The sequence below is a fragment of the Adiantum capillus-veneris genome, chromosome 22 (genome assembly GCF_014529385.1).
Source record: "Adiantum capillus-veneris isolate H3 chromosome 22, ASM1452938v2, whole genome shotgun sequence".
Taxonomy (NCBI): Eukaryota; Viridiplantae; Streptophyta; class Polypodiopsida; order Polypodiales; family Pteridaceae; genus Adiantum; species Adiantum capillus-veneris.
The window spans coordinates 17,123,586-17,139,337 of NC_140952.1; positions in this window are offsets into that span (position 1 = coordinate 17,123,586).

A 15,752-nucleotide genomic window follows, 5' to 3' on the forward strand; every position below is an offset into this window, starting at 1 on the left:
CTAATATTTTCCAAAGTCACAAAGTACATGCAGACTCTTTTGTAATATTGAATGAAACTCTCTCTCTCTCTCTCTCTCTCTCTCTCTCTCTCTCTCTCTCTCTCTCTCTCTCTCTCTCTCTCTCACACACACACACACACACACACACACACACACGCGCGTGCTAGGACATGAGTTAATTAAAATACTAGTGTTGCATCAATTGTAAGAATCCCAAGTTGATGTAAGATATTTTTGCCTTGATGACGTTATGCTAGATATGAATAGCATCCATGCATTTATAAAGAAATTTTTATTTTATTGTATTGTGCTAGATTATTTAATTATCACAATAGCTTAGAAAGATAAATGTTGCCATGTCTTGCTCGGATTTTTGGCTTGCTCGGAAAAACTCGCTCGGTGTTTGGTTTTCTCCATCATTTACCATGGCTGACAACAACATAAATGTGTTTAAGATGTTTGCTGCTAAGGACAGATTGGATGGGGACAGTTACCCTATGTGGGCTTACATGATGCAACATGTTCTTGTGTCAAAGGGCGTTTGGAATATTAGGTAGGGCATTGATGTACGTCCTGGTTCTGAGGATGTAGGCGATGTTGAGGATGTTGCAGGTCTTGCTGCAAGGATTGCTACTATTAGAATGTATTTTGCCTACGACAGAACAATCTCGTTGGGATGCAAAGGTTGCGTAGGATCATGCATTGATTGCATTGTCTGTGACGCACACCATTGTTCCTCACATTCGTTCAGCAAAATCTGCAAAACAGGCTTGGGATATTCTAGCAGGTCTTTATGCAAGCCGCAATGAGGCTAAAATTGCTTTGCTGCGTAAAGAGCTGGAATTGAAGATTATGCATGAGGAAGATGATATGGACACTTTTCTTGCTGGTGTCAAGGATATCAATGAGAAATTTATTTTTGCAGGTTAAGTTATTTCAGACAGTTTACTTGTGCAGACTGTTGTTGATGCCTTACCAGATTCATACCAAACTTTTGCTAGTACTTGGAGACTAATGACCCAAGGAAATCCTGAATTTGTCAAGTTTGATTCATTATGCACATTGCTATTGTAAGAGTCACTTTCCAAAAGAACAGATTTAGGCAGCGTGCAATTGAACAGGCTTTTATTGCTTCTCAAAGAAAGGGTGCTAATAGCAATGCAGTCACTTCTTATGGTTCTGCTACTACGAGTGGAAAAACTTTTGTTCCTAATGGGTGAAAGCATGTTAACCTATTGCGCTTTTTGTGCTAGTTAGCAGTTGGCAGCAATTCGTTTGGAAATTCTGGTGATAACGGAAAAAATAAGATGCTCTACCATTATTGTACTGCTAATGATCGTTTGATCAAGCAGTGTCCTAAGTTGAAGACCAAAGAGGCTAAGAATAAAGAGGGTGGTTCCACTGCAAATGCTGGTTCCACTACAAATACAACCATTGTTGAGTCTTCTGTAAAAGGAGACTGTGATGCTGATGTTGATGGAGAATGGGCTTTTTGTGCAAAGTGCACTTGAAATCCTATTGTCCATGATGCATGCTTGTCAGTTGTTGCTGTAGATTCACATGTGTGGTATTTCGACAGCGGTGCTACAAAGCACATTACCTCACATCATGAATTGTTCACCTCTCTTGAGTCTGTCCCTCATGGGAATTCAGTCACTTGTGCCAACAATGCCTCTTATCCGGTTCAGGGGGTTGAAAAGATTGTGCTTACTCCTGCAAATGGCAGTTCTTTCACACTTGTTGATGCACTTTATGTACCTGAGATCAAGAAGAATCTTTTGTATGTATCTGTACTTGCTAGACTTGGACTTGTAGTCAAATTTTTGGATGACAGATGTACAGTTCATGATCTCAGTTTTGGTGATGAAATTATTGCATCTGGCCTTTTGTGTCGTGGGCTGTATAAGCTCACTTTGTATGACAAGTGTAGACAAAATTTTTCAAATGCAATTGCAAATTCAAGGGCTATTTCGGATGCAAAACTTTGGCATGCATGTTTTGGGCATCTGAATTTTACCAGTTTGTTGTGTTTGCAGAAATCTAATATGGTTGCTTCTTTGCCACATCTTGAAGCACCTATCAAACATGTTTGTGAAGGCTGTATTTTGGGTAGAATGTAGCATTCTAAGTTTCCAAAGAATGGTTCAGTTAGGGCCACATGTAGGTTGCAGCTTGTGCATAGTGATGTTTGTGGACCCATGCAAACGCCATCCTTGGGAAATTACCTGTACTTCATGACTTTCATTGATGAATACTCATGGCATGCATGGGTATTTCTGCTTAAAGAAAATTCTGAAGTTTTTATGTGCTTCAAATAATTTCTAGCTATGGCTGAAAATGTCTCGAAATGTACTATGGGTACCCTCCGTTTTGATCGAGGGGGGGAGTATGTAATGGAATTTGCCTATTCAATTTGAGAATAGCGGAATTTAATGAGAGTACTTTCAAGAAATGATTTTGTGAGCATAGCGGGTAGACATAATTGAAGATAGCAACATAATCATAGCAATTAGTTAACTTGGCATAGACAATAATTTTGCAAGAGAGAGAGTTTAGAGAACATGACAACAATTGAGGACCGGATTTATGTGGAGTCGGTCCCCCCTCCAATAGGCATTTGTATTATGATTTCTCCCATAAAGAGAGACTTGTTACAATACAGTCTTTGTGTTCCTTGTGACCTAGGTGATGCCATGAAGATGGAAGGCTTCATGCACCACAAACATAACATAAACTTGAAGAAAGATTTAACTATCCCAAGCCTCAGTCCCAAGACCTCAAACACCTTCGAAGGTGGAGAGAGCTAGCAGGGAATGAGGGTAGGGAAGAGGAAGAAGAAACATTTCATAGGAGAAAGAATTAGTTCCTCACTTATCATACTCTTGTTGCTAGCATACATAATAGCATAGTAATGAAGAAGAAGGAGATGGCAAGCTTAAGCATTGAAGCATGGCTCTTGGTTGGATTTGCACTCCATAGCCAAGAGTGTTGGTGTAGGCTCTCAACCTCTACTTGCTTGGAGAGGGAGCTCTTGCACTTTGCATAGCACACAATGAGAGTGATTGTGAGTGTGTGTGGGTGAGTATACCCCCTAGGCACCCCCCTAGCTTGCTTGGGTCGACCCCCCCTTGTAGCTCATGCCTGAAGCTCATTGGACCCCTCCAGGCCTAGCCAATCACAAGCAGGAGCCATTACAAGCAACATGGGTAGCCTTGGGACAAGTGTCCCCCTTTCCCCTTTGAGAGAGAGGACTTGATAAATGCTAAAAAAATTAGATAATTCATGTAATTTATCATTGGACCCCTTTGAAGCTTAGCCAATAGGCTTCAAGCAACACATGAAGGTAACATGAGTAGGGGCCTGACATGTGTCCTTGCTGCCTCTTCAAGTTGGGGCTTCCCTTGTGTGTGTGAGTGGGTGTTCTCTCTCTAGCTCCTAGGAAAAGGGCTCGCCCCCCCTCTTGTAGGAATGATTTTGACTTTAGGTGATCAAGCACCTTACTCATCAAGCATGACAAAGCACTTGAACTAGGGGGTGTTCCCACAAGCATCTCAGGCAAGCTTCTCAAGGCACCTCAAGTACTTTAATCATGCAGCAAGTCAAGCACCTCAAGCATGGAGCCAGTCAAGCACCTCAAGCATCTTAATCAAGCACCTCAAGCATGAAAAACACCTCAAGCATGACAAGCACCTCAAGCAGGAAAAGCACCTCGAGCTTGGGCCGGGTTCCCACCTCAGCCCTAGCTTGCTTAAGGTCAAAAGGACTTTTACACACATTTATTGGAGGTCTTCAATGAAGCTAACCCTAAGGTCTTATGCTCCATTGGTTAGCCTTGCTCTTTGATAGACCATCTCCCTTTTGGGCCCCTTTACATTGGTCCCGTGTTGAGATAGATCTAAAAGCACATACCTATATCTTAACACTTGTTCCCGTTTATTCTCCCACATTAAGTGATCAATTTAATATGAGAAAATCATTTGGGTTAGTTAGATATCAGATTTTATGACATTACCTCTCTCTTGAAATCATAGTCGTCCTCGACTATGAGGTAGAAGAGATAAAGTCTTAGTCATTAGTCAATCGTACTTAGTGGGTAAAGGATCCCTTTTTACCCTACGACATCTTTCCAAGATGGATGACTAATCCATTTGGTGCTTGGGAGACATAGCTGCCGCAAGCATGTCTGCTCTTTAGTCCATTTCATTCTCCCAAAGTAGAGTGACAAATTCTACTTGGTGTTTGAGAGACGTCGTCATCACAAACATGATTCTAAGCATGCATACTAGTTAAATTTGTGCACAATTAAAAAGAGGACTAGTCATATAAGACAAAAACATGAGTTATTTAAAAGAAATTTGTACATTTGCTTACTCTAATGTAGCATTGTAAGCATTGACAAGGTTCATACTATCCTTAAGTTGTACTCCTTGCATCCATTTAGCATCTTCAAAAGGATAATTTTTGAACTTAATAAGATACCGTCGGATAATCTTACCATGTCGTAGTACCTTGTCTTCATGCCGAAGGATAGCTTCGGGTTGTAGCACCTCTTCTTGGTCTTCAACTTCGGGAGGGTCTTCAATAATTGGTTCAATTGGTGGCTCTCCTTTGTAGGGCTTAAGTAAGCTTACATGAAAGGCATTGTATATAAGCCAATGGTTGGGCAACTTGAGTTGATAAGCCGTCTCATTGATAGGCTTCAAGATGTGGAAAGGACCATAGTATCTTTTTGCTAGTTTAGCATAATACTTTTGATGGCCCGTAGGATTTTTGCCCGTCGTTTGCCTTAATCGAGCCTTAGGAAACTTGAGTAAGACCCAATCATTTTCTTTGAACATTAAGGCTCTTCTGTGCTTATCAGCAGCAGCTTTTTGCCTTTGTTGAGAGATGGCTATAGCCTCCCTAATCTTTTGAAAAGATTCTTGTAGGTCACTGCTATACTCATCGGCGGCGAAGATCTTCCCATGTACTTTCAGTAGCAAGGGACTTTTAGGTCTTCCTTCTATGATCTCGAAAGGTGCTTTGCCCGTAGAAGTATGTACAGTATTATTGTAGGCATACTCTACTAGCGGTAAATACTTTTCCCATTGTGAGCGTTGATCTACTTCGGTAACATAAGTCTTGAGTAGATCGAGTATCGTAAGATTGGCTATCTCACTTTGGCCATCCGTTTGTGGGTGATAGGCCGAAGAGAAATTCAATCTTGTTCCTAGATTTTCAAAGAGACCTTTCCAGAAATTACTGGTCATTCTAGGATCTCTATCTGACACGATGGATGTGGGTAATCCATGGTGTTTGAAAATCTGAGATATGAAGAGAGTTGCCATTTGATGTGCCTTAATAGTCTTTTTGACAGGAATAAAATGTGCTTGCTTGCTAAACCTGTCGACTATTGTCCATATTCCTGTATTCCCATGGATAGACTTGGGTAATCCAAAGATGAAATCCATGGATATACTCTCCCATGGTGAATTTGGAATAGGCAATGGCTGGAGTAATCCAGGTTGCTTCCCTCTATCATACTTGGTCTTTTGGCATACTACACATTTTGAAACATACTCTTGTATGTCCACTTTCATGGTAGGCCAATAGAAATACGTCTCTACTCCTCGGAGAGTAGGTTGAATACCTCTATGCCCTGCATATGGAGGAGCATGGGATTCATACATAACCTTCTCACGAAGGGAATGGGTAACACATAGCCTATTTCCGTGGAGAAGATAACCATCCTGCAAGGTGAATGGTTCCTCTTTCTTCCCCAAAGCAAGGGCTGACATTATGTCTCTAAAGTCAGGGTCAGTAGCATACTCATCTATCATAGAGGATAGATCATTGTGAGTAGCTATAGACACCGCATTAACTTTTGGTCGTCGTGAAAGTGCATCGGCAACTTGATTGTGCTTACCAGCTATGTGAGCAATATGGAAATTAAATTGCGAAAGAAAATTTGCCCACCTCATTTGTTTGTCGGAAAGCTTGGTTTGCGTCATGAAATACTTGAGACTTTGGTGGTCGGTTCGTAGGATAAATGGAGTCCCCAATAGGTAGTGCTTCCATGTGTCTAGGGCATGTAGAACAGCTAAAAGCTCTTTCTCATAAATGCCCAAGACTCGTTCATCACCATTGAGCCTTCGGCTCTCATATGCTATGGCATGCCCTTCTTGAAGCAAAACTGCTCCAAGGCAATCACCACAAGCATCACATTGGACCTCAAATGGCTTTGAGAGATCCGGAAGCACGAGGACTGGTTGGGAAGTAAGCTTCTCTTTGAGTTTTTGAAAAGCATTTTGCTCCTTAGCAGACCATACAAACTTAACGTTCTTCTTGGTCAAGTCGTGTAGTGGTCCTGCTACTTGAGAGAATTTTGCTATGAAGCGTCTATAGTATGCACACATACCAATAAAGCTTCTTAGCTCATGTAGATTCCTTGGGTTAGGCCATGATTTTATTACCTCTAACTTTGATGGATCCATACGAATACCATCGTGAGAGATAATATGGCCTAGATATTGAATCTCTTGAAGGAAGAATTCACTTTTCTTTTGGTTGAGAAAAAGTTTGTTCTCCCTCAAGGCTTGAACAATCACTTGGAGATGTTGCTTATGTTCCTCCAAAGACTTGGAGTAGATGATGATATCATCGAAGAACACTCCAGTGAATTTTCGATATGGTCTAAAAATTTTCTCCATCAAACGATTGAACGTAGCTGGTGCATTAGTCAAGCCAAAAGGCATGACTAGATATTCATAAAGACCAAATGTTGTGCGAAACGCGGTCTTTAAGATATCCTCATCCACTATCCTTATTTGATGATAGCCACTCTTAAGGTCAATCCTACTGAAGTAGGTAGAGCCTTGTAGCTTATCAAACAGATCTTCTACCCGAGGTACGGGAAATCTGTTTTTGATAGTGATATGGTTTAGTGCTCGATAGTCCACACACATACGGTATGTACCATCTTTCTTTTGCACTAAAAGGACTGGAGAACAAAAGGGAGAGGAACTAGGCCTCACCATCCCTTTGTCTACCAGCTCTTGTACTTGCCTCATGATCTCCTCTTGTTGAGCTTGTGAGACTCGATAAGGAGGTTTGTTAGGCGGTGAGCTTCCTGGAAGGAGCTCAATACGATGGTCATCATCCCCTCGTTTTGGAGGTAGGTCCATAGGGATATCATCGATGAACACATCTTGGAATCCTTTTAGAAAAGTAGACAAGTCTAACTCTTCTTGATTCCTATCATTTTCATTTGATGAAACATTATTAGCTTTTAGAGACTCTTTGACATAAATCATGTACGCAGAAACTGAGCTTTTCATTGATTTATCAAAAGAAAGAGGATTTACAAGTGGAATAGTGCGACCACGCTCACTAGCATCTATATACATGTTCTTTCCCCTGTAGGTGAAGTAAATTCTCCGTTCAGGGAACTTCATGTTGGCAGCCATGCGATCAAACCATGGTGCCCCTAGGATAACATCCTGATGTTGGAGGGGAGAGATGAAGAAGTCTTCTTTGTCGACATAGCTTTGGACATGAAGCCTCAACTTCCCAATCAAGGGAGTAACGGAGGCTTGTTGTCCCTTGAAAGCTGCATCAGCTGTTACTATATCTCCCATCTCAAAAGCTTGAATGCCCAACTTGGTGGCCAACTCTATTGATATGAAGTTGAGAGTAGAGCCAGGATCAAACAAGATGAAGGCATCATGCTCTCTTACCTTTCCCCAAGCATAGGAGAGTGATGATCCTTTGCAATGAGCATCCTCTTTTGGAGCTTCGATGGTGGAAGCCCTAGGAGTCTTATTGCGAGTATTCTTCTTGGGGCAAGAACGATAGCCATGTCCTTGCTCCCCACACTTGAAACACTTATGGTCCTTGCGAAAAGCTTCAAGCTCTTCAGGAGAGAGTTTGTTTTTACCTTTGTAAACTCCCTTCTCCTTGGACCGATTGTTGTTGTTGTTGTTGGAAGTGCCTTGGGAATTATTTTGAGCATTGGATTTCCCCTTTGCATCATTTTTATCTTTGTTTTCCATGGGCTTGACATTACGTCTAGCCCCTTGATGGAAATTGATGCGTGAAGCAACCATGGTGTGGTGGATTACTTCGGTAATAGTACCGGGCCGTTGAGAGTTGATATATTTGGCCATCTCTTCAGGTAATCCCGCACAGAATTGTTGTCTTTGCTCGGCAAAGTCTATCTTTTGAAAGACAGTAGCTTTGAGATGTAAATCCCAAAACTTATCTACATACTTGTTGATAGACTCATGAGAGAGGAGCTTCAAGCCGCGCCATTCGGTAAGAACTTTATCTTTAGTATCGCTTGGAAGAAATTGCTTCATGATGGAAACTCGTAGAGTTTTCCATGTCTTTGGGGCTTCTCCATTGCCACGAAGGCTAGCCCACCATTGACGAGCTGATTTTTGGAAGTGCATAGCTACATGGCGTAGCTTGGAGGACTCTGTGAAGCCCTCGTCCCCAAAGGCCGCATCAAATTGCTGGATGAAGGCCAACACTTTGTCGGTAGCACCAAAGGTGCCATCGTAGGTGAGAAAAGAGATACTCTTTCCTCCCTCCTTGAACTTCTTTAGCTTTTGTGACCTTCGCCATGCAGGAAATGATTTGCGATGTCCTCCCCTCTTGTATTCTCTAGGAGAATAGCCATAACTTTCATCGGAAGAGAAGGAAGGTGAAGAAGAAGGAGAAGAGGGTGACCTCTTCCTAGCCCTTTTCTTCCTTTGTTTCCTCTCTTGCCTTTGAGAGTGATGAGGAGAAGGACTATGGGTTGCTCTTTTCCTCTTGGGAGGAGTAGGCGATCGTCTAGACCGCCTTCTTCGTGGAGCCACATCTTCAGAAGAACTTAGACTTTCATTGCTTTCTTTCTCTTTGGATTCCTCCTCTCGAATGGGAGAGAGTCTTCTTTTGGGGGTCTCTTCAAGAGGCCTCCTAAGCTCTCTTTCCTCTTGGAGAGGAAGGGAAATTCCATAAGCACGAAGTTGTTGAGTAACTTCGGCTTGCAAGGTAGGGTTGCCCATAGCTTGTTGCAACCTAGTCATAAGATAATTCACAAACATGGGAGCATCATCATTAGCACCTTCATGTGCAAAATCAAAGCTATCAATGTTCATTCTACTCTCTTGATTATTGTCAGCCATGATAACAAAATTTTATGTATGTACTTAGTGTATGCTTTGGCAATTCAAAACCTTAGTTGCCACTCCTCTTAGCCTTTGAAAATCGGCTCTTAAGTATCTACACCCACGGCTCAAAGTGGTTAATTATAGAGAGTAGAGGAGTAGGTCTAACATAGCAGAGTTGCCAAGGGCTAGCTCCTTTCGGACTTCTTATGGCTCAATAATGGTAAAGCCGTAGGCAAGTCTAAAAAGACTCCATTATTAAGTCCAAAGCTCCCGAGGTGTGCACCATCCCCCACATAGTGGGCTTAACAAAACCGGTATTAGATCCCAGTTCCACTTACTCTATTATAATTAACAACATCAACCATTTATAGGCTACTTAAGGACCTCTCTTCTTAAGCAAGAAAAGAGAAACCAAATGCTCTGATACCAATGTAATGGAATTTGCCTATTCAATTTGAGAATAGCGGAATTTAATGAGAGTACTTTCAAGAAATGATTTTGTGAGCATAGCGGGTAGACATAATTGAAGATAGCAACATAATCATAGCAATTAGTTAACTTGGCATAGACAATAATTTTGCAAGAGAGAGAGTTTAGAGAACATGACAACAATTGAGGACCGGATTTATGTGGAGCCGGTCCCCCCTCCAATAGGCATTTGTATTATGATTTCTCCCATAAAGAGAGACTTGTTACAATACAGTCTTTGTGTTCCTTGTGACCTAGGTGATGCCATGAAGATGGAAGGCTTCATGCACCACAAACATAACATAAACTTGAAAAAAGATTTAACTATCCCAAGCCTCAGTCCCAAGACCTCAAACACCTTCGAAGGTGGAGAGAGCTAGCAGGGAATGAGGGTAGGGAAGAGGAAGAAGAAACATTTCATAGGAGAAAGAATTAGTTCCTCACTTATCATACTCTTGTTGCTAGCATACATAATAGCATAGTAATGAAGAAGAAGGAGATGGCAAGCTTAAGCATTGAAGCATGGCTCTTGGTTGGATTTGCACTCCATAGCCAAGAGTGTTGGTGTAGGCTCTCAACCTCTACTTGCTTGGAGAGGGAGCTCTTGCACTTTGCATAGCACACAATGAGAGTGATTGTGAGTGTGTGTGGGTGAGTATACCCCCTAGGCACCCCCCTAGCTTGCTTGGGTCGACCCCCCCTTGTAGCTCATGCCTGAAGCTCATTGGACCCCTCCAGGCCTAGCCAATCACAAGCAGGAGCCATTACAAGCAACATGGGTAGCCTTGGGACAAGTGTCCCCCTTTCCCCTTTGAGAGAGAGGACTTGATAAATGCTAAAAAAATTAGATAATTCATGTAATTTATCATTGGACCCGTTTGAAGCTTAGCCAATAGGCTTCAAGCAACACATGAAGGTAACATGGGTAGGGGCCTGACATGTGTCCTTGCTGCCTCTTCAAGTTGGGGCTTCCCTTGTGTGTGTGAGTGGGTGTTCTCTCTCTAGCTCCTAGGAAAAGGGCTCGCCCCCCCTCTTGTAGGAATGATTTTGACTTTAGGTGATCAAGCACCTTACTCATCAAGCATGACAAAGCACTTGAACTAGGGGGTGTTCCCACAAGCATCTCAGGCAAGCTTCTCAAGGCACCTCAAGTACTTTAATCATGCAGCAAGTCAAGCACCTCAAGCATGGAGCCAGTCAAGCACCTCAAGCATCTTAATCAAGCACCTCAAGCATGAAAAACACCTCAAGCATGACAAGCACCTCAAGCAGGACAAGCACCTCGAGCTTGGGCCGGGTTCCCACCTCAGCCCTAGCTTGCTTAAGGTCAAAAGGACTTTTACACACATTTATTGGAGGTCTTCAATGAAGCTAACCCTAAGGTCTTATGCTCCATTGGTTAGCCTTGCTCTTTGATAGACCATCTCCCTTTTGGGCCCCTTTACATTGGCCCTGTGTTGAGATAGATCTAAAAGCACATACCTATATCTTAACACTTGTTCCCGTTTATTCTCCCACATTAAGTGATCAATTTAATATGAGAAAATCATTTGGGTTAGTTAGATATTAGATTTTATGACAGAGTATATGTCTCACAAATTTAATGCATTTCTGGCTAGTCGTGGGATAAAACACCAATATACAGTGCCTTATATGCCTCAGCAAAATGATGTAGCTGAGAGGAAAAACAAGTCACTTATGGAAATGGCATGATGTATGGTCAAGAGTCAAGCTTTACCACATTCATTTTGGCTCAAGGCTATCATGTGTGCCACTTATGTACTTAACAGGTGTCCTACAAAAGCGTTGCAGTCTATAACTCCATATGAAGCATGGCATGATAGAAAGCCATCTATTGAGTACATTTGTGTTTTTGGCTATTTGGATTATGGTTTAGTGCCACAAGTGCAGCACAAAAAATTGGATGATAAGGCTATCAAATGTATTTGTTTTTGTTATAGTGCTGAAAGCAAAGGTTACAGGTTGTATCATCCATTTTACGGGATGTAGTGTTTGAGGAAGATTCTATTCAGCCCTTGTTGTCATGTACTAGAGACAATAATGTAAGCTCACATGACATTTATGACACTTTGTTAACGTTGCCTCTTTTCAGTGGTGGAAGTTCGAATGTAAATTCCAATGAGGCAAATGTACAGCCTATGGGGGTTTCCAAAAATGTTATAGATCAGCCTATTACTGATGCCTATGTACATGATGTACTTGATGAGGAAAGGGCTGAAAATGAGCAGGCTCGAGGTATGCCAAAATGGCTGGTGCACACTTCGCGTGACAATAAATTGGATGCACCTTTGTCTAGTCGTACTCGTTCAGGATCTTGGCATGCATCTTATGCATCAGATTTTTATTGCTTGGATGTGTCTAGCTTATGTGATGTTGAGGAACCTCCGTCTTTTGATGAAGCACAAAATTCAAAAAATTGGATGGCTACCATGCAATCAAAATATGATGCACTTATAGAAAATGACACATGGACTTTATGTGATTTTCCTCCCGGCAAAATGGCCATTGGTACGAAGTGGGTTTACAAGTTGAAACACAAGCCGGGTGGTGAGATCGATCGCCATAAGGCTCGACTTGTTGCAAAGGGTTATGCATAGCTAAAAGGCATAAATTATGAAGAGATTTTTCTCCCACTTGTTGTATGACTACTATGCATTTTCTATGTGCAGTGACAAGTCATTTTGGCTGTGATGTACATCAATCAGACATTGTTACTGCTTTCTTGAATGGTGACATATTTGAGGAAGTTTATGTAACACAGCCTCGCGGTTTTGTCAAGAAAGGACAAGAGGATAAAGTGTGCAAATGTAACAAGGCTTTGTATGGGTTGAAGAAATCTCCTCGTGCTTGGTATGAGAAAGTTGACACTCATTTGGTCAGACCAGGCTTTTGTAACAGTCCAACAGAAAGCACATTGTATGTAAAGCGTGAGGGTGATGTACTTCTCATTGTGGTTCTTTATGTAGATGATTTGCTGATCACTGGACCAAATGAGAGACATATTGATGAAGTTTAAGGCTGATTTAAATGCTACTTTCAAGATGAAATATTTGGGGCTATTGCATCATTACTTGGACATACAATTTAAGCAGTGTGATGGTGGTATTTCCTTGTGTCAAAAAAACTATATAGAGACATTGCTATGTAAGTTTGGACTTGAGGATTGCAAACCTATTTCCACTCCCATGGAAACAAGTTTGAAATTGAGTCTACATGATGCTAGTGATCTTGCAGATGTCACTCTTTACCAAATTTCTATTGGATGCCTCATTTATGTATGCAAAACGAGGCAACATATTCAGTTTGCAGACTCACATGTCAGCAAATGTATGCATATCCCAGGGTCTAAGCATTGGTAGACTGTCAAGAGGAGTTTTTGCTACCTTAGTGGCACTTTACATCTTGGCTCCTTTTATCCCAAGGGGGGATCATTGCCGCCAAACTTACATGCTTTTTTGGACTCAAATTGGGCTGGTTGGATTGACACGCGAGTGTCCACAAGTGGTTTTTGTTTCATGCTTGGTAGCTCATGTATATCATGGTTGAGCAAGAAGCAAACTATTGTGGCCACTTTGAGTTGTGAGACTGAGTACATGGCAGTCTTCATAGCTACGATTGAGTGTGTATGGCTGAGACGCCTTATGGCTGAATTGGGTGTTGGACACGACACTACAAACACTATCTAAATTGACATTTAGAGTGCATTGGCAGTTGTAGGGAACCCAATTTTTCATGCTCGCACAAAGCACATTGAGGCGCATTAACACCATGAGGCTCTCAGTAGGAGAGATCAACTTGGCTTATGTGCCAACACAAAAAAAACTTGCAAATCTTTTCACAAAGGCATTGTCCTGTGAAAATCTTGAAGCTTTCCGCAAAGCTTTGGGCTTACTCCCCTTTGTGGAGTGATCATGTCCTCAAAGCATGGCACTTCCCTTTACTCATGTGCCGGCTCTCGTTCACTGCATCACTCCAGGGGGGGATTTGTTACCATATACATGTGGTAGTGATGTGTGTGAACACACTAGGACTGCCGGGGCATTGTTTCCCTCTTTAGGAGGTTTTTTCCTCCGAGCATTACATATACACCCATCACTCTAGGGCTATCTATCTTTCCATTGCACACTAAGTAACACAATCTCTATTGTGTGCCTTGAGCTTCCTTCATCTTCTCCAAGCTGTGTGCGTTTCTCTGCAACCCTAATTCCAACAATTTGGACACCTGGTTATTAATTGCCCTTGATTTTGCAATTCTGGTATGTTGTTGTAAGTTGGCGTGAAATTTTACTTTCGCCAATTCTTCCATATTTGACATGCCCACATCTCTTGCTTTGTAGATTCAGTGTTTGCTTTTAAAACTTGATTTCAAATCTCTTGGCTCTATTATTGATTTTTTCATTATTATTATGCTAAAAAGGAATGAAAATTATTATTACGAGGTCAAAAGTTTTTCCATAATTATTCATCACACTCGTACATACATACTCTTACTCTCAGCATCTCATTCTTTGAAATTGGCCCATATGGATCATTTCTATGCCTGTTAGGAGAAAAACTCTACTAAAACTCTATAAAAAATAAAAATTTAGGCAACAAAGCACACTTTATACACTGACACATAACCTCTCAATATCTTGCAGCCTAATATCTTGCAATATACTGCTCTAGCTATTGTAGTCGCTGCTACTCTCCCCTTTCCATTTGGAGACTCCCCAGACAAAGGGTTGTGTGATGTGTATGGGTGAAAACAATGTGTCTATGCAAGACCGTGTAATATGGCCCTATCATGCTTATATAAGAGATGCATGGGATAACACAGTGTTATGCAAGATGTGGGTACTAAACCAATTTTTCAGTGTTTTTTGCTCGCGATGTCTCATCCATGATGTGTTTACCAAAAATAAGTTGATGAAGATGTATTGCCATCTCTTGAATGCTTTGTTTAGTGAATATCCTTTGTGTGTCCAATAATTGAGTTGGTTGGACTCTAGGGGTCCATTTTAAGCTTGCTTTGGGAGACTACGACAACATGATTTGGCTCTATGATGGTATCTGCCTCCATTCCCAGTTTGTTGTTGTTGGCTCCTTTGGCTTGTCTAAGTTAGCTTTGGGAATTTATTTGTAGTTTGGTAAGGCAGCTGAAGCATGAAGTTTTCAATTGAAGTTTTTCCATTGGCTTTGTTTAGGATGTGATGTTTAGTCAATTGGGAAGCTAGATTGTGATGAGGGAGAATATTGATTAACAAGCATTGTTTTGGGTAGCCATATCTTTTGCGGATTGAATGCCATGATTGACTGGTACTTGCAGATAATTTTTGTCAAAATGCAGATAGTTTGTCTCTTATGTCAAAGCCATCTTAATTCTAATGTTCATCCCATGTGTGACTTGTTTGTGCAAAGGGTGTAACATAAGGCATATCCTTGAGATAATAATTCAGCATGTTTTCAGTCTAAAACAGCCTTGTAAGTTTGCATCCATGAAACTCTCAAAATGATTTTCTTGTTGAGATTTGTATCTACCATGATGTGGAACCAATGTGGGAAATGGCTACCATCTATGTCAATTGAGACATTGGCTTGTGCCAAACTAGCCATGGTTTCTTTATTAGCCGCTTTTATCTCAATTTGAGTTTTTTCAGTCCCAGAGTCTGATAGCTAGGTAGATTGAATACAACATAGCCGCTTGACATGTGCTCCACTTTCCACAAGAGCTCTTTTGGTTCTACCGTTGGCTAGCTGGACATTGATCTAGACATCCATTCTACCTAGCCAATTTTACTCTACCTAAACTGCTATAATAGGAAGTGATGGCTAATTTTGTTCCTTGTGCTACCTCTTGTGCTTTATCTTTAGCTGCTTGAGGCTTCTGCTATTGTTCCTTAGCTAAATGATCTTCTCTAACATTTTTGCAGTGAAAGGTTGATGATACTTATTCAATCTACATCCATTTATCCAGTTAGACATTACCTCTCCCTCCAATGTTGCAAGTTGGAAGGAACCACTTGATGATATGTCATTCACCACAAATTGACCGCTACCATGCTTTTTGAGTTTCTTGGAATGTTGGTTAAGGGTGTAGACTAAAACGTAGTCCCCCTTTTGGAATTCCTTGTTGATTACATGTTGGTC